Raw genomic sequence first — 27,768 nt, 5'->3', positions numbered from 1 at the left:
CATGATACATTTTCACCAGTAGTGAAAATGGTCACAGTTAGATCAGTGATAGCCTTGACAGTTTTCAAGGATTGAAACCTATATCAAATGGATGTTTACTATACTTTTTTACAGAGTGATCTATGTGAAGAAGTCTATATGGATATGCTTGAAGGCTTCAGAAGACAGGGGGAGCAAAAGGTATGCAAGTTACTCAAGTCCTTATATGGGCTTAAACAAGCTTCAAGACAATGGAATGTCAAACTATCTGATGCTTTAACAGAGGGAGGTTTTGTGCAGAGTAACCATGATTACTCCTTGTTTACTTTGAGAAAGGGTGCAGGTTTGGTGATTATCCTGGTTTATGTTGATGATCTACTTATAACTGGTAATGATGAGGCACTGATAGCTGAGGCAAAACATGTTCTTCATCAAAGATTCAAGCTGAAGTACCTAGGTGAGCTTATGTATTTCTTAGTGATTGAAGTACTAAGGTCCAAGAAAGGAGTGATTCTAAATCAAAAGAAGTATGTATTATAACTCATATCCAGTATAGGGCTCAGTACAGCCAAGCCAGCTGCAACTTCTTTAGAAACAAACTAAAGCTCACCACAGTGCAGTTTGATGCTACAACTGGAATTAAAGGTAATGTAGTTCTGCATGATGTTGGTCTATACCAAAGACTGATTGGAAGATTGATGTATGTCACTACCACCAGACTAGATATTAGTTATGCCATCCAAACACTAAGTCAATTCATTCAGCAGCCAAAAAGATCTTATCGGGAGGCTGCACTGAGGGTAGTAAGGTATTTGAAAGGCTCTCCTGGCTAAGGTATTTGGTTGAGATCAGAAACTCCTATTAGAGAGTTAACCTGTTGATGTGATTCAGATTGTGCAGCCAGTCCCAACACAAGAAGATCTGTCACTGGTTATGTGATCAAATTTGGTGAATCCTCAATCTCATGGAAATAAAAAAAATAACAAACAATGTCTAAGAGTTCAGCAGAAGCTGATTATAGAAGCATGGCTTCAACTGTAGCAGAGGTTACTTGGCTGCTAGGCCTATTTAATGAGTTCGGAGTGGATATTAAGACACCTGTTGCAGTTATGAGTGATAGCAAGTCAGCTATGCAAATTGCAGCTAATCTCATTTTTCATGAACATACGAAGCATATCGAGATAGATTGCCACTTTATCAAAGACAAGATTAAAGATGGAATTGTGCAGACAATCTATGTGAACACTAAGGATCAGCTGGCTGACCTGCTTACCAAAGGACTAAGTCAGGCTTAACACAATCACCTCTTAGGTAAGCTTGGTGTGATTAACATTTTACACCCTGTAGCTTAAGGGGAGTATTACAAGTTAGTACTGTTACTGTAAGTTAGTTATGTTAGTTAGGCAGTTATACAGTTAGTTGCCAACTGTAAATTAATGGATTCAGCCTATTAGTTAGTTAAGAATTAGTGGAGTTAGCTTTTGTGTGTCTCTGTGTGTAAATATATATGTATATATATCTTGTACTGTAAATGAATTGATGAAGCAGTTATCATTTCCAGATAATTCTCCCCTTAGCTCGTTCATTCACATACTCTATAACTCCATAAGAGGAGCATCAATTTCATTGCTCCTTCGATGGCAGATCACGTAGATTTCATCATGCAACAAGAATAAGAGTTCACCGGTAAGGTTCTAATGATCAAAGAAAGTATCACAATATATATATATATATAAATGAATTGATGAAACAGTTATCATTTCTAGATTATTCTCCACTTAGCTCGTTCATTCACATACTCTATCAAGTTCATTGCTCCTTCTTCGACGGCACATCACGTAGATTTCAGCATGCAACAAGAATAAGAGTTCACCAGTAAGGTTCTAATGATCAAAGAAAGTGTCACAATTTGGAAAAGTTGTTTCTATGTCACGCCATTGCTGGGAGAGATTTGTCACGACCTGGATTTCCCATCATCGGGAGTCGTGATGGTACCTACTAATGTAAGCCAGGCAAGCTAATTATTGAATAGATTACCTTTATCCATTTTTATACCTTTTTAGTATTTATAAAGCAATAATGTAAAAAACAGCGGAAATTTTAAAATAAGCGAAAGAAAAGCAATAAAATAACGGAAATATGAATCTAATACAATTATTTAAGCTTTAATCACCCAGAACTGGTGTCACAGTACCACAGATGGTTTAAGAGTGCTAAATACAAAGTCTGACAATAAAGATACACTATTTTCGAATTAAGGAAATGAAATAGGGGAAAGGGATAGATAGAAGGTGACGCCAAGGCCCGCGGACGCCTGCAGGACTACCTCGGGTCACCTGTTGGACTGAAGGCAGCAACCTCACTGCGGTCCGAAGTCTACAACACTGGATTCCGCACAAAAGAGTGTAGAATGTAGTATCGGTACAACCGACCCCATGTGCTGGTAATTGTCTAGCCTAACCTCAGCGAAATAGTGACGAGGCTAGGACCAGACTACCAAATGAACCTATGGAGTTATATCATAAACAGCAGAAATATAAGCAGATAATTTCAACTAAAATTGGGCAGGGGAAACATGCTTCGGGGAATAACGGATAACAGCAGAATATGAAGAGAATATAAAGAAACCAAAATCCAATTACTAACATGGATAGGGAAAAACAAATGCAGAGTTCACTTTCATTTCACATCTCGTTGCAGGCATGCAACCTGATCCCATTTCATATATCTCGTTGCAGGCGTGCAACCCGGTCCCATTTCACATATCTCGTTGCAGGCGTGCAACCCGCTCCCATTTTACATATCTCATTGTAGGCGTGCAACCCGCTCCCATTTCACATATCTCGTTGTAGGCATGCAACCCGCTCCCATTTACAAATCAACAACAATCACAAAAGAATCCCGGCAAGGGAACAATTATATTTCAACAACATCCCGGCAAGGGAACAATAATATCAAGACAACAACCCGGCAAGGGAACAATAATGATAATGACATTCCAGCAAGGGAACAATTACATTAATAAACGCTAAATAAATCAACCCCAATGCATGAAAATGAGTTTTCCAAAGTTTTACCCCAAAGTCAAAAATCGCCCCCGGGCCCACATGGTCAAAACCCGAGGTTCAAACCAAAACCTAATTACCTATTCCCCCACGAACCCAAATATATAATTTGTTTTGAAATCGGACCTCAAATCGAGGTCCAAATCCCCAATTTTTGAAAAACCTAGGTTCTACCCAAAACACCCAATTTCCCCCATGAAAATCATTGATTTTGAGTTGAAATCGTGTTAAAAGATGTTAATGATTGAAGAAAATGAGTTAAAATTGACCTACAATCGATTTGGAAGAAGAGTTGTTCTTGAAAAATCGCCCTAGGGAGTTTGTGTTTTGAAAAGAGGTGAAAAATGGTTGATTTTCGGCTAAGTATAAAAAGTTGCAGGTTGCAAGTATAGGAATTGCGAACAGGGTTCGCAATTGCAAGCCCCCACCCCTGCTAATTTCGCATTTGCGAAGGGGGTTCTCGCATTTGCGAGTTGGGAAATGCAAACAAGGGATCGTATTTGCGACTACTCGCTAGGAGGGGAGGCATCGCATTTGCGATAGATTTCCTTGCAATTGCGAGGTAGATGGCCTGGGCCTTTGATCGCATTTACGACGAGGCCTTCACATTTGCGAGCCAGGATTCGCAAATACGAAGCCTGCAGGCCTGCAGATGCACAACTGAAAGTCTGCAATTTCTATAGTCCGAAATCCATCCCGTGGCCTATCCAAAACTCACCCGAGCCCTCGGGGCTCCAACCCAAACATGCACACCAACCTAAAAACATCATACAGACTCGCTCGTGCATTCAAATCACTAAAATAATATCAACAACTATGAATTAGCATCAAAATCATGAAATTTTCTTAAAAACTTCAAATTTCCAATTTTCTCAAAAATGATCCGATTCACGTCGTTCCAAGTCCGTTTCTTATCAAATTTCATAGACTTATCTTAAATCACATAGCCGGAACCAAAATACGGGCCTGATACCATCGAGTTCTAATCACAATTCATTTCCAAATCTCATAAATAATTTTCTTTAAAAATTTATTTCTCGGGCTTGGGAGCTCAGAATTCGATTTCGGGCATACGCCCAAGTCCCATATTTTCCTACGGACCCTTCGGGACTATCCAATCACGAGTCTGGGTCCGTTTACCCAAAATATTGACTGAAGTCAACTTAAACTCATTTTAAATGCAAAATTCATCATTTTTCATAGATTTTCACATAATAGCTTTCCGGCTACGCGCCCGGACTGTGCACGTATATTGAGGTGATACCGAAAGAGGTTTTTAAGGCCTCAAAATGCAGAATTTACTTTTAACATAAGTGATGACCTTTTGTGTCATCATATCCTCCACCTCTAAAATAACCGTTCGTCCTCGAACGGACAGAAGAAGGAAGTACCTGAGTCGGGAAAAAGATGGGGATAACGGCTCCGCATATCGGACTTGGAATCCCAGGTCGATGCCTCAGTTGGCTGACCTCTCCACTGAACACGAACAGAAGGAAAACTCTTCGATCTCAACTGACGAACCCGCCAGTCTAGAATAGCTACCGGCTCCTTCTCGTAAGACAAGTCCTTGTCCAACTAGACAGTGCTAAAATCTAACACGTGGGATGGATCTCCGTGATATTTCCGAAGCATGGACACATGAAACATTAGATGCACGACTGATAAGCTTGGCGGCAACGCAAGTATGTAAGCCACATCTCCCACTCGATCAAGAATCTCAAACGGGCTAATGAACCTAGGGCTAAGCTTGCCCTTCTTCCCAAATCTCATCACGCCCTTCATAGGCGACACTCAAAGCAATACCCGTTCACCGACCATGAATGCCAAATCACGAACCTTGCGGTCGGCTGTAACACCTCGGAAATTTTTTGAAGTACTTAAGCTATTAAGAAAGTTGATGTGCGCTAATTATATTATTTTGTGCGCAAAGACGGACTATTAATATGATGAATATCAATTGGATATGATAATAAGCGTACGAAGTATATTATAAGTGATTTGGGGTCTAAGGAGAAGCCTAAGTCTAAGCCAAGTTGGAAAATTTCAAGATAGGCTAAAATTCTAAATGAGCAAGCACAAGATCACACTTTGGACGAGCACATCTACATATATATAAGGTGTTATGTGATTCACAACCTATCAAATTAAAGGTCTTTGAATCTAGTTTCTAACGCTTCAAACCGTTCATCATTTGGACATTTGTACAAAAAGTTATGATGGATTTATTGAAGGCAGGTAATGCTGTGTACTGGGGCAGAGGCAAATCGCAGTTACCCAATGCGATTTATAAATCGTATTCGACACCTGCGACATACCTGGACAGATTACAAAACGCGAGTTTCAGCCATTTTTAACACATTTGGAGCTATGGAACTCGGATTGAAGCGATTTTTGAGGCGATTTTCACCATATGGATTGAGGTAAGTGATTCTAACTCGATTTTGGTTAAAATACATGAATCTATTGTTGTTTTTATCATGAAATTAGTGAATTAAGTTGAAAATGGTAGAAATTCTCTATACCTTAGATTTAAGATTTGGAGGTCGATTTGTTGTTGAAATTTAGTAATTTTGGTATGGTTGGACTCGTGGTTGAATGGCCGTTCATATTTTGTAACTTTCGTCGGATTCCGAGACGTGGGCCCCACGGGCGATTTTTGATCTAATTTCGGATTTTATTGAAAAATTTGGTATTTTCACATGGGATTGATTCCAATAATCTGTGTTGATTGTATTGAATTATTTTTGGCTAGATTCAAACCATTCAGAGGTGGATAATCGAGGAAAAATGTCAATTATTGGATTGAGATAGCGTGATTTGAGGTAAGTATCTTGCCTAACCTTGTGTGGGGGAATTTTCCCTTAGGCATTGAGTCTTATGTGGAAATTGTGTGATTGAAAACCATGTACGCGAGGTGACGAGTACGTACTTGGTTTATATGTGCAAACTATATCGGTTAAAATTCGTAGACAACCTTATGTATTAAATTAGAAAATTGTTGGGACTTATTAAATCTCTTATTTGTCATGTCTCATTCCTTATTTGTCTAGATTATTTTTATATGATAATTTGGTGCGATTGCTACTTGACTTTTATGTGAATTCTGTGTTTGTTTGCGTTGCTATTTTTTTGGAAATAATTTTCATTATTGATTTTATCTACATACAATTTAAATGAGAAATTTAGTTAATAAGATGAATAAATCTATTTATTTCATGAAGTTGTGAATTAAAAAATATGTGTTGCCCCTTGATAAATTTCTTTTCAATTCATGTTGTTGAAATTGATATTGAGTTATAAAGGCTGTAAATCATATTGAGACGAAGTGTTAAATTGTGAAATATTATTTTGTTGAGTTTTCACTCCCAGATATTTTGTTAGAATTTTTGTGCGCATTATGACCGAGCCGTGGGCTTCTTATTGTGGAAAAATAATGTATTGCTGATTCATTTGACAAGTTGTAATATTTTGGCACCTGATGTGCAATTTGTGGTATGTTGTAATATTTGAGCACTTGACGTGAAATTTGTGATATGTTGTAGGATTTGAGCACTGAATGTGAAATTTATGATATGTTGTAATATTTGAGCACTTGATGTGCAATTTGTGATATGCTTTGAAATGTGATCACTTGAGGTGCAAGTTGTATTATGCTGCGATAATTGGGCACTTGAGGTGCAGGTTGTATTATGTTATAATATTTGGGCACTTGAGGTGCGATTTGTGAAATATTGTGATATTGATATGCATGCGGTGATATAAGGCCAGGGTGTTGAAATGCATGCGGTGAGATAAGGGTGACTTGAAACGCGTGGCTAGTAGGGAAACTACTAGAAGTCATGCGGTGTGATAAGGGTGGCTAAAACGCGGGATGCTATTTCGGGGAAAATTGTTTTATTTAAAATTATATGTGAAGGCTCCCGCGGTGATATAAGAAAATGAGATATTGTGAATTTATTTATGATTTAGGACTACGAGGCGGTACCTCGGTAGTGCCCTGTTGATATATCTTTATTTATGTTCTTGTCTTTGGTGATTTTGTTTCATTAATATGTAAATTCTTATCTTCTTCCGTGATGTACTAGTTGACATTATTATTATTATTATTATTATTATTATTATTATTATTATTATTATTATTATTATTATTATTATTATTATTATTATTATGTGTTTTGTACTCCTTGTTGCATTGTGTTCGCTTTGACTTTTTAGTACGAGACTTTAAAGATTTATATTTTTGGTTTTTAGCGATTTTCAATGATTGAGTTGTTTTAAATAAAAGAAATTACTATTATATTTTAAATTAATAAGTTTTACATCCAAATCAATAGTTTATATTATGCTTTAATTTAAGTGCAATCTCATTTTCTTCACTCAAACTATTTGTAAAGTAAATTGGTCGTGCAAATTTTTTTATATATTGATATTTTTGGCATGTGAGTTGTCCGTGCAGTTGTGATAGAAATATGGGCACGAGGTGCCGTGGAAATACGAAAGTGGGGTGAGGCCCATATTACGAAAATTATGAAAGTGGGCTGAGACCCGTATTTTTATGATTGTGAAATGAGGTGTCACAATGTGACTTTTATTTGAAAAAATTATATTCAAAATATTATTTCAAAGAATTAGATTTGAAGGATATTTATTTGAAGGAAGTATATTCGAAATATATTTATTGGTAAGTATTATATTCTAAAGATTATTATTTGGAAAACTTTTAGATGAAAGATGTGTAATTGAAGGACTTGATTAAATGGTTGTACTTGTAATCATAGTTTGTTGAGCGATATTTATGGTGTTCCTATTGTCCTGTTGTTTATATCACTAGTTGATAATTGTTGGTATCATTGCTATTTGTTTCCTATTATTGTGGTATGCTATATTGCACAGGTTATTAGATGTGTCTTGATTGTACCGGCTTACTTAGTCTTAAATAAAAACCGGCTTACTTAGTCTTAAATACTAAGTGCCATCACGACTCATATGGTGTGATTTTGGGTTGTGACAAGTTGGTATCAGAGCTCTAGGTTCATAGGTTCTACGAGTCACGAACGAGTTTAGTAGAGTCTTGCAGATCGGTACAGAGACGTTTGTACTTATCTTTGAGAGGCTACAGAGCTATTAGGAAAATTTCCACTTCTTTCATTCCTTATCGTGCGGTATTTATTCAGCTTGAAGCATATATCTTATGTTCTTTTGCATCCACTCGTGTATGAAATTACGCACTCGATATCAACTATACGCCAATTGTTCGTGATACTACAGAGGGGTTATAAGGCAACTAGAAATGCTCAACATTGTTTCAACATGTGGTCCCGACTAAAGATGCGGATGTATTGAAAGATCACTCATGAATCGTGTGGGCGTAGAATAGACCTTGGCATCTGGTTGATTTGTACGAGCTATAAAGGTTAATATTGTGGATCATCGGACATTGTGACCTATGACTTAGCGCCATGTGGGGGAGTCCACTATCAATGGACAGATTGTGGGGTCACATGTTATATTAGTCTTGGCTTGAAATGTATATTTGTGGTACTATAAGGTTCCCCAAAATTTGCACATGTTTAAGGCTTGAGATTTTTGCAAGGGATAAATTTGGGACTTACGGTATGTTTGCGTCCTTAATAATCCTATACTTCAGTACCAAAGGAGTTAGATAAACCAATTTAAATTTACAGAAGGTCTACTCAGCGTGAACGTCTCGGTTGCGGATTCTGGGGTGCTTCAGAGGAAGTACGGTGGCTGATGAGCTTCTAGACTATGTGGTTCATTCCAAGATTTGTCTGTACGGAGCTTTACTTATCGTTGTGTATAAATAAGGGGAAGAGTTAACCCAAGCAAGAATCGAAGAGTATGTAAAGAAATGGATCAACTTAACAATGTTAAGTCAGCATAGTAAAAGAAGAAATTGGCATTGGGAGAGATAATTCTCCATCGGTGTTTGTGGAAAGCATATGGAGAGGGCAGACCAACCAATGCAACACCACCTACTTGGGCTCAATCTTCAGAAATGCTTTGAAAGAGTTTGTTCCCTAGACTCTCTGTAATGTGTGGCGCGCAAAGTTTGAATGGTTGTGTAAGGACACCACGACAATATAAGAATATGCCATCAGGTTCAGTGCATTAGCATGTCATATCCCTACATTCGTTCCTACAGCAAGAGAACGAGTCCATGGATTCATTAAAGGACTCTATTATGATTATAAAATTTTGTATGACTCGGGAACTATAGGCTGATACTTCATTTCGACTAGTGGTAAAAAACAAATTGCTAAGATGCTAGAACGTGTTCGGAGGAGACCAAAAGGTCTCGAAGTTTTGTAGAATTCGACAGATTCTTCTTTGTAGTTATAACTCATTATGGCGGAGGCTTGGGCGGTAGCCAGCCCAGACCGCATTTTCGAATACTCGTTGTGCTCCAATTAATCAGGGCACTCATGTGGGACAGTCATCTTTTAATGTACCACTGGCACGTGATTTTCTACAATAGTTATTCAGTTATTCGGCAAAGACTCAGTATGAGAAGCCGAACCGCAAGTGGGTTGTTTTGAGTGTGGTGATACTAGGCACATCATGAGAAATTATCCGAGACTTGGGAGAAACCTATTTTTATCGGAACACACAGGCCATGTACTCCATTCTACATACACTATCAGTTAGAAGTGGAGGACAAGCGGGTAGAGGCACCTAAGAGGTGGGACCCAGCCCATTGATATATTTTCTATGGTATGACAGAGGTCGCTACACCAGATAGTGTCATTACAAATACGATTTGGGGTTATTACAAAGTAACAATTTCATTAACTTGATTCGGTTCTGAGTAGCGAGGCAAATCCTCCTAATATTCTCCACTCATGAGTGAGTTTCTTAATCCTAAAATCTACTTATATGAATACTCCTATTGGGAGATGTTATGGAGATAGCTATGTCCATCATTATGTGTTGGTCACTAAGAATAGTGTTGAGGCTAAAAGTGACTTTAGTTAATCATTTCAGTGAGTTTGATGTAATTTCCAAATAATTAACTTCAATTGTGAATTATATTCCCTATCGATATGAGGGTTCTTTATATGTTGTGATTTTATTTAACGGAAATTATTTAAAAAAAGAAAGAAAGGAAATGAAAAGAATTCAGTTGGCACAATGTGCAAAATACTTATGATTCAGAGTTGAGGACGAGGTTCTCACAATTTTTAGAGGATGTGAAATATTTAAAACGGGCTATGTGCTGCTATTGATGTTATATGAGGACGAGATCCTTGGGATGAAAATTTATGTGTTTAAATTATCCTTTTAGTGAAATTATAATTTGTACTATAGTATTAGCAGGGAGTCATGCCTGTCAGGCTTATTTGATAATTCATTTATGTGTTACTGTGCATATTTTTGCTAAATTCGTGTTATAATTATTTAGTTTCAGCTTATGAGGTGAGTGTCAAGTGGCGTAAAGTGTGACTCGTTAATTCAGGTAAATAATTACGAGGTCTTCATGCCTCGCGCCTCGTTGTTAGTAAAGTGGAGGTTCGAAACGAGATTTTGTTTCAGCAAGTTAATTGGCGATGTTGTAATCAATTATTGATAATTATAAAGACCAGAGATGTAGTTATGGACATATATATGATGTGTTTTATGGTCAAATATCACTATGATAATGCAATTCTTGTAATGCTGAGATTAGTATTATTGATTTGGGTTGTGGATGTGTTGTTAGGAGTTATTTTGGTGTTACTCTGACAGGTGGATAGACCCAATTACAGGGGAGACTCTGCCAAAATTTCTAGAAAATTTGAGAGTTAGTCAAAATTTTGGGAACTTGAGGTGTGTGAGAAAAGAGTGAAGCTATGTGCAAAATTGGGGTGGACTCTACTTCTCATTCGAGGACGAATGATCCTAAGTGGGGGAGAATGTAACACCTCAGAATTTTTTTGAAGTACTTAAGCTATTAAGAAAGTTGATGTGCGCTAATTATATTATTTTGTGCGCAAAGACGGACTATTAATATGATGAATATCAATTGGATATGATAATAAGCGTACGAAGTATATTATAATTGATTTGGGGTCTAAGGAGAAGCCTAAGTCTAAGCCAAGTTGGAAAATTTTAAGATAGGCTAAAATTCTAAATGAGCAAGCACAAGATCACACTTTGGACGAGCACATATACATATATATATATATATATATATATATATATATATATATATATATATATATATATATATATATATATATATATATATAAGGTGTTATGTGATTCACAACCTATCAAATTAAAGGTCTTTGAGTCTAGTTTCTAATGCTTCAAACCGTTCATCATTTGGACATTTGTACAAAAGATTATGATGGATTTACTGAAGGCGGGTAATGCTGTATTCTGGGGCAGAGGCAAATCGCAGTTACCCAATGCGATTTATAAATCGTATTCGACACCTGCGACATACCTGGACAGATTACAAAACGCGAGTTTCAGCCATTTTTAACACATTTGGAGCTATGGAGCTCGGATTGAAGCGATTTTCACCATATGGATTGGGGTAAGTGATTCTAACTCGATTTTTGTTAAAATACATGAATCTATTGTTGTTTTTATCATGAAATTAGTGAATTAAGTTGAAAATGGTAGAAATTCTCTATACCTTAGATTTAAGATTTGGAGGTCGATTTGTTGTTGGAATTTAGTAATTTTGGTATGGTTGGACTCGTGGTTGAATGGCCGTTCATATTTTGTAACTTTCGTCGGATTCCGAGACGTGGGCCCCACGGGCGATTTTTGATCTAATTTCGGATTTTATTGGAAAATTTGGTATTTTCACATGGGATTGATTCCAATAGTCTGTGTTGATTGTATTGAATTATTTTTGGCTAGATTCAAACCATTCAGAGTTGGATAATCGAGGAAAAATGTCAATTATTGGATTGAGATAGCGTGATTTGAGGTAAGTATCTTGCCTAACCTTGTATGGGGGAATTTTCCCTTAGGCATTGAGTCTTATGTGGAAATTGTGTGATTGAAAACCATGTACGCGAGGTGACGAGTACGTACTTGGTTTATATGTGCAAACTATATCGGTTAAAATTCGTAGACAATCTTATGTATTAAATTAGAAAATTGTTGGGACTTACTATATCTCTTATTTGTCATGTCTCATTCCTTATTTGTCTAGATTATTTTTATATGATAATTTGGTGCGATTGCTACTTGACTTTTATGTGACTTATGTGTTTGTTTGAGTTGTTATTTTTATGGAAATAATTTTCATTATTGATTTTATCTACATACAATTTAAATGAGAAATTTAGTTAATAAGATGAATAAATCTATTTATTTCATGAAGTTGTGAATTAAAAAAAATGTGTTGTCCCTTGATGAATTTCTTTTGAATTCATGTTGCTGAAATTGATATTGAGTTATAAAGGCTGTAAATCATATTGAGGCGAAGTGTTAAATTGTGAAATATTATTTTGTTGAGTTTTCACTCCCAGATATTTTGTTAGAATTTTTGTGCGCATTATGACCGAGCCGTGGGCTTCTTATTGTGGAAAAATAATGTATTGTTGATTCATGTGACAAGTTGTAATATTTGGGCACCTGATGTGCAATTTGTGACATGTTGTAATATTTGAGCACTTGACGTGAAATTTGTGATATGTTGTAGGATTTGAGCACTGGATGTGAAATTTATGATATTTTGTAATATTTGAGCACTTGATGTGTAGTTTGTGATATGCTTTGATATGTGATCACTTGAGGTGCAAGTTGTATTATGCTGCGATAATTGGACACTTGAGGTGCAAGTTGTATTATGTTGTGATATTTGGGCACTTGAGGTGCGATTTGTGAAATATTGTGATATTGATACGCATGCGGTGATATAAGGCCAGGGTGTTGAAACGCATGCGGTGAGATAAGGGTGACTTGAAACGCGTGGCTAGTAGGGGAACTACTAGAAGTCATGCGGTGTGATAAGGGTGGCTAAAACGCGGGATGCTATTTCGGGGAAAATTGTTTTATTTAAAATTATATGTGAAGGCTCCCGCGGTGATATAAGAAAATGAGATATTGTGAATTTATTTATGATTTAGGACTACGAGGCGGTACCTCGGTAGTGCCCTGTTGATATATCTTTATTTATGTTCTTGTCTTTGGTGATTTTGTTTCATTAATATGTAAATTCTTATCTTCTTCCGTGATGTACTAGTTGACATTATTATTATTATTATTATTATTATTATTATTATTATGTGTTTTGTGCTCCTTGTTGCATTGTGTTCGCTTTGACTTTTTAGTACGAGACTTTGAAGATTTATATTTTTGGTTTTTAGCGATTTTCAATGATTGAGTTGTTTTAAATAAAAGAAATTACTATTATGTTTTAAATTAATAAGTTTTACATCCAAATCAATAGTTTATATGATGCTTTAATTTAAGTGCAATGTCATTTTCTTCACTCAAACTATTTGTAAAGTAAATTGGTCGTGCATATTTTTTTATATATTGATATTTTTGGCATGTGAGTTGTCCGTGCAAGTTGTGATAGAAATATGGGCACGAGGTGCCGTGGAAATATGAAAGTGGGGTGAGGCCCGTATTACGAAAAATATGAAGGTGGGCTGAGACCCGTATTTTTATGATTGTGAAATGAGGTGTCACAATGTGACTTTTATTTGAAAGAATTATATTCAAAATATTATTTCAAAGAATTAGATTTGAAGGATATTTATTTGAAGGAAGTATATTCGAAATATATTTATTGGTAAGTATTATATTCTAAAGATTATTATTTGAAAAACTTTTAGATGAAAGATGTGTAATTGAAGTACTTGATTAAATGGTTATACTTGTAATCACAGTTTGTTGAGCGATATTTATGGTGTTCCTGTTGTCCTGTTGTTTATATCACTAGTTGATAATTGTTGGTATCATTGCTATTTGTTTCCTATTATTGTGGTATGCTATATTGCATAGGTTATTAGATGTGTCTTGACTGTACCTCGTCACTATTCCACCGAGGTTAGTCTTGATACTTACTGGGTACCGCTGTGGTGTACTCATACTACACTTCTGTACATCTTTTTATGTACAGAGGCAGGTATTGGAGATATAGGACTCGGAAAGAGTTAGAGAGTGATCGCAAGGATTCAAGGTAGAGCTGCTTGGTCGCCGTAGTCCCTTGGAGTCTTTCCCTTTTATCGTACTATCATATATTATTTGAGCAGTATTGTATATTTAATTTCCTTCAGATCATTTCATGTATTCCGTTAGAGTTCGTGATTCAGTACTACCAGTCTTGGGAGGTTGTATCTTTATTTTTGCTGTTGGTTTCGATTATCTATTTTAAAAACAAAAATGGCTTGAATTGTTATTATAATCGGCTTACTTAGTCTTAGATACTAAGTGCCATCACGACTCATATGGTGGGATTTTGGGTTGTGACATCGGCATATCTCTTTTGCCTGGACTGAGTTGTACGAAGTCTATCCTGAATGATCCTGACCTTGTCCAAGGCATCCCGAACCAGATCCGTACCCAACACCCGAGCCTCTCCCAGCTCAAACCATCCAACCAGAGACCGACACCGCCTACCATATAAAACCTCATAAAGAGCCATCTGAATACTCGACTGGTAGCTGTTGTTGTGGGCAAATTTTGCTAAAGGCAAAAACTGATTCCACGAGCCTTCAAAGTCAATGACACAAGCTCAGAGCATATCCTCCAAAATCTGAATAGTCCGCTCAGACTGCCCGTCTGTCTGAGGATGTAACGCTATGCTCAACTCAACTCGTGTGCCCAATTCTCGTTGAACTGCTCTCCAGAAATGGGAGGTAAACTGTGTACCTTGATCCAAAATGATAGACTCGGGCACACCATGAAGACGAACAATCTCCTGGATATAGATCTCAGCTAACTCTCGGAAGAGTAGGAGACTGCCATAGGAATGAAATGTGCTGATTTGGTCAGCCTATCAACAATAACCCACAGTGCATCGAACTTCCTCTGAGTCCGTGGGAGTCCAACAACAAAGTCCATAGTGATATGCTCCTACTTCCACTCAGGAATCTCAATCTTCTAGAATAAACCATCGGGCCTCTGATGCTCGTACTTAACCTGCTGACAATTCAAACACTGAGCCACATATACAATGATATCCTTCTTCATTCTTCTCCACCAATAATAATGCCGCAAATCCTGATACATCTTAGCAGCACCGAGATGAATAGAGTACCGGGAACTGTGGGCCTCATCTAAAATCAACTCTCGAAGCCCATCCACATTAGGTAAATTCGACCCTGCAATCTCAAAACTCCATCATCACCTAATGTAACCTGCTTGGCACCTCCGTGTTGTATCGTGTCTCTAAGGACACATAAATGAGGATCATCATACTACCGATCACGGATACGCTCCAACAAGGAAGAACGAGCGACCGTGCAAGCTAACATATGACTAGGCTCAGAAACATCTAACCTCACGAACTGATTGACCAAAGCCTGAACATCCAAAGCAAGCAGTCTCTCATCGACCGGAATATAAGCAAGACTGCCCATACTGGTTGACTTCCTACTCAAAGCGTCGACCACCACATTGGCCTTTCCCGGATGATATAAGATGGTGATATCATAGTCCTTTAATAACTCCAACCACCTTCTCTGCCTCAAATTCAACTCCTTTTGCTTGAACAAATACTACAGACTTTTGTGATCCGTGAACACCTCACATGCCACGCCATACAGATAATGCCTCCAAATCTTCAACGTGTGAACAATGGCTACCAACTCCAAATCATGAACTGGATAGTTCTTCTCATGAATCTTCAACTGCCGTGAAGCATAGGCAATGACCTTGCCCGCCTGCATCAACACCACACCAAGTCCAATACGAGATGCATCATAATAAACTAACACCAGTGTCGTAGTCAGAGCTATCTTGAGCTTCTGAAAGCTCGCCTCACACTCATCTGACCATCTGAACTAGGCACCCTTCTGGGTCAACCTGGTCATTGGGGCTGCGATAGATGAAAACCCCTCCATAAACCGACGATAGTAGCCTGCCAATCCCAAGAAACTCCGGACATCTGTATCTGATACTGGTCTAGGCCAGTTCTTGACTTCCTCAATCTTCTTCGGATCAACCTGAATACCATCTACTGATACAACATGACCCAGGAATGCAACTGAACTCAACCAGAACTCACACTTCAAAAACTTAGCATACAACTGAATATCCCTCAAGGTCTAAAGAACCACTCTAAGATGTTGCTTGTGCTCCTCCCGGCTGCGGGAATATATCAAAATATCATCAATGAAGACTATCACGAACGAATCCAAGTAAGGCCTGAACACTCGGTTCATCAAATCCATAAAAGTTGTTGGGGCATTTGTCAACCCGAATGACATTACCAAGAACTCATAATGCCCGTACCGAGTGCGGAAAGCTGTCTTATGGACATCGGATGCCCTAATCCTCAACTGATGGTAGCCAGATCTCAAGTCAATCTTCGAAAATACCTTGGCACCATGAACCTGATTAAACAAATCATCAATCCTCGGCAATGGATACTTATTCTTGATTGTAACCTTGTTTAACTGCCGGTAATCAATACACATTCTCATCAATCTATCCTTCTTCTTAACAAACAACACCGGCGCACCCCAAGGTGAAATACTAGGTCTAATGAAACTCTTCTCAAGCAAGCCTTGCAACTGCTCCTTCAACTCTTTCAATTCAGGCAGGTCCATACGATATGACAGGACAGAAAAAGGTTGAGTTTCAGGAGCCAAATCAATGCAAAAGTCAATATCCATGTTGGGTGGCATACATGGAAGGTCTGAAGGAAATACCTCAGGGAACTTTCGAACAACAGGCATAGAATCAATAGAAGGGACATCAGTACTAGAATCACTAACATAGGCCAAATAGGCCAAGCACCCCTTTTCGACCATACACCGAGCCTTCATATAAGAGATAACACTATGGGTAGAATGACCAGGAGTTCCTCTTCACTCTAAGCGAGGTAAACCCGACAAGGCTAAGGTCACAGTCATGGCATGACAGTCCAAGATAGCTTGATAAGGTGATAACCAATCCATCCCTAATATGACATCGAAATCAACCATGTCAAGAAGAAGCAAATCTACAAAAGTCTCAAGACCCCCAATCGTAACTACACATGAACGATGGACTCGATCTACCACAATAGAATCACCTGCCTGTGTAGACACATAAACGGGATCACTCAAAGAATCACTAGGAATGACCAGATATGATGCAAAATAAGATGACACATAGGAGTACGTAGATCCCAGATCAAAGAAAACTGAAACATCTCTGCTACAAACCAGAACAGTACCTGTGATAACTGCATCAGAAGCCTCAGCCTCAGGCCTGGCTGGAAGAGCATAACATCGGGGCTGGGCCCCACCACCCTAAAACTACATCTCTAGGACGGCCTGCTGCTGGCCTCTACCTTTAGCGGCCTGAGCTCCACCTTTAATACCTCTACCTCCACCTCTAGCACCTCTACCCCCACCTCTAGCTGGCTGGGCAGGCTGTGGAACACTCGGTGCCTGAACCATGGCACAGGAACCCTGATGCTGAGAGCTACTTGGCGCTCAAGGGAAATACCTAGCAATGTGCCTCGTGTCACCACAGGTAAAATAAGCCATCGGCTACTGGGCCTGACGACCTTGGAAACTCTAAAGCGGCAGTGCACTGACAGGAGCTGGTGGTGCACTGTAGGACTGCTGATCCGAATACTGCATATATGAACCACGACCACCTGAAGCACAGTGAGAAACCTGAAGTGCTGACTGAAAAGACATAGGAGGATGGCCTCTACCATACGAATCCCTACCTCCAGATGAGGTACCACTGAATCGTCCTGAATGACGAGGCCTCTTGTCAGACCCCTAACCACCTCCCTGTGACAGAACCATCTCTACTCTCCTGGCCACACTGGCCGCCTCCTGTTATGAAATCTCACTCCCTGTCTCCTTAGCCATCTGAAGATGAATCGACTGAATAAGTCCCTCAATGAACCTCCTCACCCTCTCTCTTTCGGTGGGAAGTATGATAAGAGCATGACGAGCCAAGTTGATGAATCTGGTCTCATACTGGGTAACAGTCATAGAACTCTGCTGGAGATGCTCAAACTGCCTCCGATAGGCCTCTCTCTGAGTGATGGGGAGAAACTTCTCCAGAAATAGCTAAGTAAACTCCTCCCAAGTCAAAGCTAGTGATCCGGCTGGTCTAGCCAAAAAATAATCTCTCCATCAGGTCTTGGCGGATCCAGATAAATGAAAAGTAGTAAAATCGACCCTATAGGTCTCAACTATCCCTATGTTCCTGAAAACTTTATGACTGCCGTCTAGATATTCCTGGGGATCCTCAGAAGATGCACCGTTGAAAGTAGTAGTGAAGAGCTTGGTGAACCTGTCCAACCTCCACAAAGCATCGGCAGACATAGCTGCTCCATCACCGGTCTGAGCTACCACACCCGGCTAAAATGCTCCAACTGGCTGAACTGCTGGAGTCTGGAACTGGGGAGCTACCTGCTCCGGAGTGCGAGTAGAAGGAGTCTGGGCTCCTCCTCCAGCCTAAGAGATGGCTAGTACTACAGGAAGCAAGCTTGCTCGGGTGACACTTTCCTTAAGGCCCACTAGACGGACCAGAGCATCCTGCAGTATGAGGGTAGCAATAAACCCCTCTGGACCTGAGCTGGGCCCACCGGAACTGTCTGGGCCGGAACCTCATCAACAAAGTCAACCTGAGGCTCCGTCGCTGGTGCTGCTGCTCTGGGCTGAGCTCTGCCCCTACCTCGGCCTCAGCCTCGCCCTCTGCCCCTCATGGGATCTGCTGCTGGGGGCTCGGGCCGCTGGTCGGTGGATGAGGAAGCGCGTGTTCTCTCCATCTGCAAAAGAACAGAATAGAAATTCAATTAGCATTAAGAAACCAAACCGCACGATAGGAGAGAATAAATGTGAAGTTTTTCCTAACTCTGTAGCCTCTGGGGATAATTACAGATGTCTCCGTACCGATCCCTCAGACTCTACTAAGCTTGTCTATGAACTGTGAGACTCATGTAACCTAGAGCTCTGATACCAACTTGTCACGACCTGGATTTTCCACCCTCTTGAGTTATGATGGCGCCTACTAATGTGAGCTAGGCAAGCCAATTATTGAACAGATTAGCTTTATCCATTTTTATACCTTTTTAGCATTTATAAAGCAATAGTGTGAAAAACAACGAAAATTTTAAAATAAGCGGAAGAAAAGCAATAAAATAACTTAAATATGAATCTAATACAACCGTTTAAGCCTTAATCACTGAAAACTGGTGTCACAGTACCACAGACGGTCTAAGAGTGCTAAATACAAAGTCTGACAATAAAGATACACTATTTCTGAATTAAGGAAATGAAACAGGGGAAAGGGATAGATAGAAGGTGAAGCCAAGGCTCGCGGACGCCTGCAGAACTACTTCGGGTCGCCTGTTGGACTGAAGGCAGCAACCTCTCTGCGGTCCGAAGTCTACAACACTGGGATCTGCACAAAAGAGTACAAAGTGTAGTATCAGCACAACCGACCCTATGTGCTGGTAAGTGTCTAGCTAACCTCAGCGAAGTAGTGACAATGCTAGGACTAGACTACCAAATAAACCTGTGTAGTTATATCATAAACAACGAAAATAGAAGCAGATAATTTCAACTAAAATTGGGCAGGGGAATATACTTCGGGGAATAATGGATAACAATAGAATATTAAGAGAATATAAAGAAACAAAAATCCAATTATTAACACGGCTAGGGAAAACAAATGCAGAGTTCCCTTTCATTTCATATCTCGTTGTAGGCGTGCAACCCGATCCCATTTCACATATCTTGTTGTAGGCATGCAACCCGCTCCCATTTCACATATCTCTTTGCAGGCGTGCAACCCTCTCCCATTTCATATATCTCGTTACAGGCGTGCAACCCGATCCCATTTCACATATCTTGTTATAGGCGTGCAACCCGCTCCCATTTTACATATCTCGTTGCAGACGTGCAACCCGCTCCCATTTCACATATCTCGTTGCATGCGTGCAACCCAATCCTATTTCACATATCTCGTTGTAGGCGTGCAACCTGCTCCTATCTCACCTATCTCGTTGCAGGCGTGCAACCCGATCCCATTTCATATATCTCATTTTAGGCGTGAAACCCGCTCCCATTTCACATATCTCGTTGCAGGCGTGCAACCCGCTCCCATTTCACATATCTCGTTGCAGGTGTGCAACCCAATCCCATTTCACATATCTCGTTGTATGCGTGCAACCCGCTCCTATTTCACATATCTCATTGTAGGCGTGCAACCCGCTCCCATTTACAAATCAACAACAATCACAAAAGAATCCTGGCAAGGGAACAATTATATTTCAACAACATCCCGGTAAGGGAACAATAATATCAAGACAACATCCCGGCAAGGAAAAAATAACGATAATGACATCCTGGCAAGGGAACAATAATGATAATAACATCCCGACAAAGGAATAATAATGATAATAACATGTGAAGCGCAATAAACCACAACAGAGTCATAACAACTACAATACAAGACTCACGGGCATGCTTGACACTGACGTATAGATACTCGTCACCATGACTATACTTTGTACTCTACAATTAACACGTAGCAAATAAGACACAACTCTTAATCCATCAAGCTAAGGTTAGACCAAACACTTACCTCGATGCCACAGACACAATTCAATGTTGATACCCAATTTTTTCCTATATATATATATTTTCTAATATGAAAAATACTTCAAAATAATATATGTATGCATATATAAGTATGTCCAATTGTTTTATTATTTTTCCTTAATTTTTAAAAGGTTTTAAACCAGTTTATTTCCTTATTTTCATCCCTAAAATCCAATAATAATTTCCAAAATTATTATTTTTGATGATTCATTTATTGGATTCTCATATTCATACTACCATATAGCTAATATAAGTTTTGCATATTTTTACAAAGTCATTTCTTATTTTTAAAGCTAAATTGTATATAATTGCAATATTAGCCTCTTTTAGATTTAATTGCATTTATATTTATAAAAATTAAGTCCCACATTTTTAAATTGATAATTATGTATTAAAAATTATTTTAGTACCTTCAATTTATTTTTCAAAAATTATTTTGCTATTTTTTATAAAATAAATAAGGGAAAAGTGGCTATTTAAAATCTAGCCCCAATTGCATTTCAATTAAAGCCTAATTGGACCCCCAATTTAAACCCAATTACCCAGCCCAATTGCCATCTGAACCGACCCAAGCCCTAAATCTGCCTACCCGACTCAAGACCCGCTAAATCCTGGTCGTTGATCTAAAAGATCAACGGCCCTCACGATTCCTTTCCTTTTTTATTTCCAACGACCCCCAACCCTAGCCTCATTTCCAAACTCTGCCACCTCTGAATCCCCCTTCTCTCTCAATCCTCTCTCAAATCTTCTCAAACCCTAGCCGCCGCCATCAAACTACAACCCTAATACCTCCCAAATCTATGGCTTCTAAGGTCATCAGAGACCTGTATCCACCTCTCATAGCTTCTACGTATTTGATTTTGTGGTCTCATGACCAGATCGTGAAGGGGCTTTGTCCAGTCTTTGCTCGATAACTGTTTTCCGGTCGTCTCTGACATTTCTCCGACCTGTCATGGCTATTCGAGTCAGACTTTTGACTCTCCTGCTTAGATAGAGGGTTTTCAAAGCCTTTCTCATCATTTGGGGTTCTTCTGAAACCCTAACCTCTAAGGTTCTTTCGATTTCTCTTAGATCCGTTTCAGATCTATGTTTGCTCTGAACTTTTAAGCACTTTTCTTGAAGTTTCTTTTAAAACTCTGCTTTCAAAACTCCTTATCTTTTCAATTAGGGTTCTATTAAGTTATTCGAAAACTTTTCTTTGATCATGTTTTGCTGTGTTTGCTCGTATTATTCTTCTGGCTGAGTTTGCATGTTAAAAGTCTTAATTCTTTTTGAACTGTTTATTAGACTAATGATGGTTTGCTTGAGTTTTGTCCGATTTGTTTGTTTATCCATCTTTTAAAATTCTTCTATTATTGAAAACCTTATTGCTTTGGATCTAAGACTGTTAGTTTAAGTACAAGGCTCGATTTGAAGTTCTTTATTTCGAAACTTCTATTCCTTTGTGTGATACTTTTAATTCTGGGTTCCTATTTCCTCCAGAACTCAAGTATGCTCGAAACCCTAATTTTTCAAAAGGGGTTTTCCTCACCGGCTACTGCGAGACCTTTGCATGCTTTTGATATTCTATGTTTCTTCACTATTGATTCAATTGATTATCATGCTTCGAGTGTTGCTATCCATTGAATTTTCTTTTTGTGCTACTACTGTATGCTATTTTCCTTTTGTCAACAGGTTTGGCCTCGCATGTATAATGTTTATGCACCTTATTTATATACCGAGTCTCCTTCTTTGACTGATTTTCAAACTTGTGACTAATTTCAATCTTTTCCTGTGTGAAATTCTGATTTCACCCGCTTGTTAAGATTAACTGATTTCTTTTCTTGTTTTGCCTTACTGAATCCTTTCCAAGATTAAATTATTTCTGTACCTAGACTCTATTGTTTGCTTAATGTTTTACTACTTCTTTTATGGCAACTGTCAACCTGCTGACAAATTGATTTCTTTCCTTGTTTTGAACCTGTTAATGCCGTTAAGCAAGTGATCCCTTAATTAAAAAGAATCACTTGTATAATTTATTCCGAATCATGATTGTTTCCATGTTTGTAGCTTATTACCTCTCTCTTACTCGTTTTCAAAAACTATAAATACCCTGTACTTCTTCTCTTTCAAAGACACACGAACACAAGGCATAAACACTTGAGTCCAAACACACAATACACTAAAACTCTCTCTCTCTCTCTCTCTTCTCTGCTACTACTATATTGCTGCCTTACCTAGCCGGCTGAAAGCCAAGGCTAGGCTGTGGGGAAACTTGCTTATTTTCTGCATTTGCATTTCTTACTGGTTTGTTCTAATTAAGTTTTCTACACCAACAACAACATGCTTATCCATTATTTCTTGCATTCTTGTCTGCCTACTGTCTGTATTTAATCCAATACCATTATTTAGCATGCTGTAATTTCCTTTCTCCTGTTCTGAATCAATGTATTATGACTTGTGAATCCTAAATCCCTACCCCAATGTGTTTAATACTTGTGGTTGGTTTGGGGCATGACAACATTTGAAATTGTTGTGCATGACCCAAACTTGATCCTCTTAGGATCATAACCTCCATGTTTCTCTTATACGTGTGTGTTCTGGTTGATTTACAGGCATGTCAGCACTTCCTATTGTTGTGCATGCCCAAAGTTAATCCATGCCTAAGTATATATGCTCCTTGCAATGGATTCCCAATCCCCTACCCCTTTATGTGAAGTTATTGACTCCTTGAAATGGTAATGGTTGTCTCCTATCACCCTTCCCCTCTCCTTTATTCCCTCAGCTCCTAAAACTCAGTTTCTGCACTTTCACTCTCTTCTTAGACTTATGTTCTGCCTCCCCCCCCCTCATGTGAGCCTTTCCTTGGGACCCATGAGCTCCTTATGAACTTGGACACATGAGGGATGGCATTTCCACACTGTACTCATCTCTATTTTGGTTATGTAACTTGGGTGTGAGCACTGCCCGGGGTCCTATTGAGGCCTTTAGGGAACTCTGACACACTCAAGTCTAACAAATGACTTGGATCAATGGCATTTTGAGGTGGTTTATTCCATAACTCAGAGAGGAAGTCAAGAATCAGGATTCCTCCGGTTGTAAATTTTCTTTGTACTTTTCTGATGTAATTCAGTATTCCTGGTTTGTAATAGTTTGCAATGAACATTTGGGGTTGGCTAGTGAAAAAGGATTGGGTAGTTACGCATGCTCAAGGTTAGAAAATATGCCAATAGGACTGCTTTTTCTACATGTTCAATTCGCATTTAGAAAATAAGCCTATAGGACTGCTTTTAAATTCTGCATACTCACATCACATTTAGAAACCATGTCTATATGACTTACTTTAAATCCTGCTTGTTCACATCTAGATAACCTGCCTATAGGAATTATCTAAAATTCTGTGCGTTAGTCACCGTTTAGATATCATGTTTTTAGGGCCCAATTGGTTATAACCCAGTAGCATGTTAAAATCGGTATAATATATAGAAATCATGCTTATAGGAATTCCCCAGTAAGAACTTGTTTGTTTCCATTGTTTACTAGATATTATGCCTATAAGGTTTAACGTTATTCATTTAAATACTTTGTATACAAAGGTTTAAAATCAGCAATTATGTCTATAAGGGTCTAAAATCAGTAATCCTAGATCTCATGTTCATAGGAGTAAAAATCAGCGATAGTGGATATTGTCATCTGCAGAAACTGAAACTAGTCTAATTTAAAATTCATCCATTCTGGACCCTTTTTTAATAACCTAATTCCCTTATTTTAACAAGGTTTAGCAAGCATGCCCATAGGATTTCAAGCAATTCATTTTGAGTTAACACTGTTTCACCCCTTCTGAATTAAGTAGATATCATGCCTATAGGACCCCGTCTAAACACTTAGGCAAGCCTTAGAGTAATAGCTATAAAATTGAATCCGCTTTTTTGTTAATTGCTACAATTAGCAGGCAGGCCTGATTCAAACTTCTTATCTGAGTTATGTAATAAACAAGTCTGCTTCAATAATCAAACTCTCATCGTCTTTAGTATTTTTAATCATACCTAAATAGTATGTGTAAGTCATGTTATATATGTGCTTTGTTTGAGAAGGCATACCTGAGCCTTTATTTGCTTGCATGCTTTCCCCTAATGTGTAGTGTTATTTATTTTGTATGTCGCCTTAGAATTTTATCCTTTGAAACCAATCAGCCTAATATTCCACCCTTCAGGACTAGTAGTCCTAAGTGACTCTGGACTAATAGGAATGTGACGGGTAATAGCATGCAATAATAATCGAGACCAATTCGCGCTTTAATACCTTAACGGGGTGGGAATGATAGATATGGATATGATGACTGGTGCGCTAATACCACGTGTATCCCCTCTTCTGAGGAGTGTCTTACCAGGTATTGCATTGATGTGATCCATATTAAATATAAACCTAAGACCCCTCCCCCCCCTTTCCTTTTAGTAGCAAACTCTTTTTACTCTTCTTTTTAATGTTCTTTCTTTTTATGTGTTTAAATCCCCTAATATTTGAGCCTGTACTTGTATATTTGCTAATTTCATAATAAACTATCTGGTCGGGAACCACACTAGTGGATCCTGATGGGTGCCTAGCACCTTCCCCTCGGGATAATTTCAAACCCTTACCCAATCTCTGGTTATCCAAACAAACTTAGAATTGAACCCCATTGGTGTCCTAATGCACCTCAAACCATTAGGTGGCGAATCTTCAAAATGCAAAACCCAGTTCCCAAAAGAAACGAGTTGCCCTCCAAATGTCATAAACCCAATTTCGCAAGAAAAAGGGGGCGCGACATTCAAGCCTCTACTATCGCTTTACCTCTTGATTCCACCACCAATTCGCTTGTATCTAGCCACAAGTTACTTAATTACATCAATAAACACTAAATGAATCAACCTCAATGCATGAAAATGAGTTTTCCAACGTATTGCCCAAAAAGTCAAAAATCGCCCCCAGGCCCACATGGTCAAAACCTGATGTTCAAACCAAAACCCGATTACACATTCCCCCACGAACCCAAATATATAATTTGTTTTGAAATCGAACCTCAAATCGAGGTCCAAATCCCAAATTTTTAAAAAACCTAGGTTCTACCCAAAACACCCAATTCCCCCCATGAAAATCATTGATTTTGAGTTGAAATCATATTAAAAGATGTTAATAATTGAAGAAAACGAGTTAAAATTGACTTACAATCGATTTGGAAGAAGAGTTGTTCTTGAAAAATCGCCCTAGGGAGTTTATGTTTTGAAAAGAGGTGAAAAATGGTTGATTTTCGACTAAGTATAAAAAGTTGCAGGTTGCAGGTATGGGAATTACGAACCCCGATTACTAGGTTAGCATTTGCGAAGGGGTTCTTGCATTTGCGAGTTGGGAAATGCGAACAAGGGATCGCATTTGCGACTACTGGCTAGGAGGGGAGGCATCGCATTTGCGATAGATTTCCTCGCAATTGCGAGGTAGCTGGCCTGGGCCTTTGATCGCATTTGCGACGAGGCCTTCGCATTTGCGAACTCGCATTTGTGAGCCAGGCTTCGCAAATGCGAAGCCTACAGGCCTGCAGATGCACAGCTGAAAGTCTGCAAAATTTATAGTCCAAAATCCACTCCGTGGCCTATACAAAACTCACCCGAGCCCTCGGGGCTCCAACCTAAACATGCACACCAACCTAAAAACATCATACAGACTCGATCGTGCATTCAAATTACTAAAATAACATCAACAACTATGAATTTAGCATCAAAATCATGAAATTTTCTTAAGAACTTCAAATTTTCAATTTTCTCAAAAATGATCCGATTCATGTCATTTCAAGTCCGTTTCTTACCAAATTTCACAGACTTATCTTTAATCACATATAAGACCTCTATCGGATGCCAGAACCAAAATACGGGCCGGTACCATCGAGTTCTAATCACAATTCATTTCCAAATCTCATAAATAATTTCATAAAATAATTTTCTTTAAAAAATTATTTCTCGGGCTTGGGAGCTCAGAATTCGATTCCGGGCATACTCCCAAGTCTCATATTTTCCTACGGACCCTCTAGGACCATCCAATTACGGGTCCGGGTCTGTTTACCTAAAATATTGACCAAAATCAACTTAAACTCATTTTAAATACAAAATTCATCATTTTTCACATATTTTCACATAATAGCTTTCCGGCTACGCGCCCGGACTGCGCACGCAAATCGAGGTGATACCGAAAGAGGTTTTTAAGGCCTTGGAATGTAGAATTTACTTTTAATATAAGTGATGACCTTTTGAGTCATCACAAGATTAGAATTATTGGCGACAATAAAAAAATTGGGTTCTATTTTTGTATGACTCAAAAAATAGATCTTGCTTTTATACAATAAGATTTGTTGAAAAGTAAGGTTAATCATAGTCAATATTAATGTTCAATGATCGATCTAATATTCTACTATGAATATTTAATGAAAAGCATTGAAGAAGGCAACTTGGGAGAATAGTTGAGCAGTAATGACTTGAAAACTATAAAAGAGAGCAATAAATGACAATAAATAGCTTTCAAACGGTAGATATATTAGTGGTTTTCTACCCCTTTTGATTTATAAAATTAACTTTCTATAAATATTGGATATATGTGCTTATGTGATGATTTCAAATATATATTGTGTCTTGCATGCATATTAATTATGAATAACTAAGGTTATATTACTTATTTCTTTTGGTATATAACTTTGATGGCATGCTTAGAATTATGTGAAAAATTATATTTAAGGTTGTAGTATGAATTAGGCTTACATTGATATTTAAAAATTATATTTAGATCATGAAGATGAAAAGATTCTATGGATCAATAAAATATACAAATGTTAGTTTGATAAGAATAATATATCAAACTATTGAATTGTTTATGGCTACGATGGAAAGCCATTTAATTTGAAATCCTCATGATTTTCTACTCCCGTTATGAAGACCAAAATCTTCGTGATTTTATACTCCAGCTTCGAGATT

The 27,768-nt window shown here is 38.3% G+C and overlaps 1 long non-coding RNA gene across 1 annotated transcript; it reads left to right on the top strand.

Moving 5' to 3' along the window:
* Positions 1-5,389: 5,389 nt before the first annotated feature.
* LOC142172804 (uncharacterized) lies at positions 5,390-14,339 on the top strand. The gene is made up of 3 exons (XR_012701775.1): positions 5,390-5,464; positions 5,797-5,866; positions 14,134-14,339. It is a non-coding gene; the product is annotated as an uncharacterized LOC142172804 (long non-coding RNA).
* The last annotated feature ends 13,429 nt before the right edge of the window (positions 14,340-27,768 follow it).

This window comes from Nicotiana tabacum, chromosome 18, assembly GCF_000715075.1.
Source record: "Nicotiana tabacum cultivar K326 chromosome 18, ASM71507v2, whole genome shotgun sequence".
Taxonomy (NCBI): Eukaryota; Viridiplantae; Streptophyta; class Magnoliopsida; order Solanales; family Solanaceae; genus Nicotiana; species Nicotiana tabacum.
The sequence above is the reverse complement of the archived record's forward strand: the minus strand, read 5'-3'. Positions and strand labels throughout refer to the sequence as shown.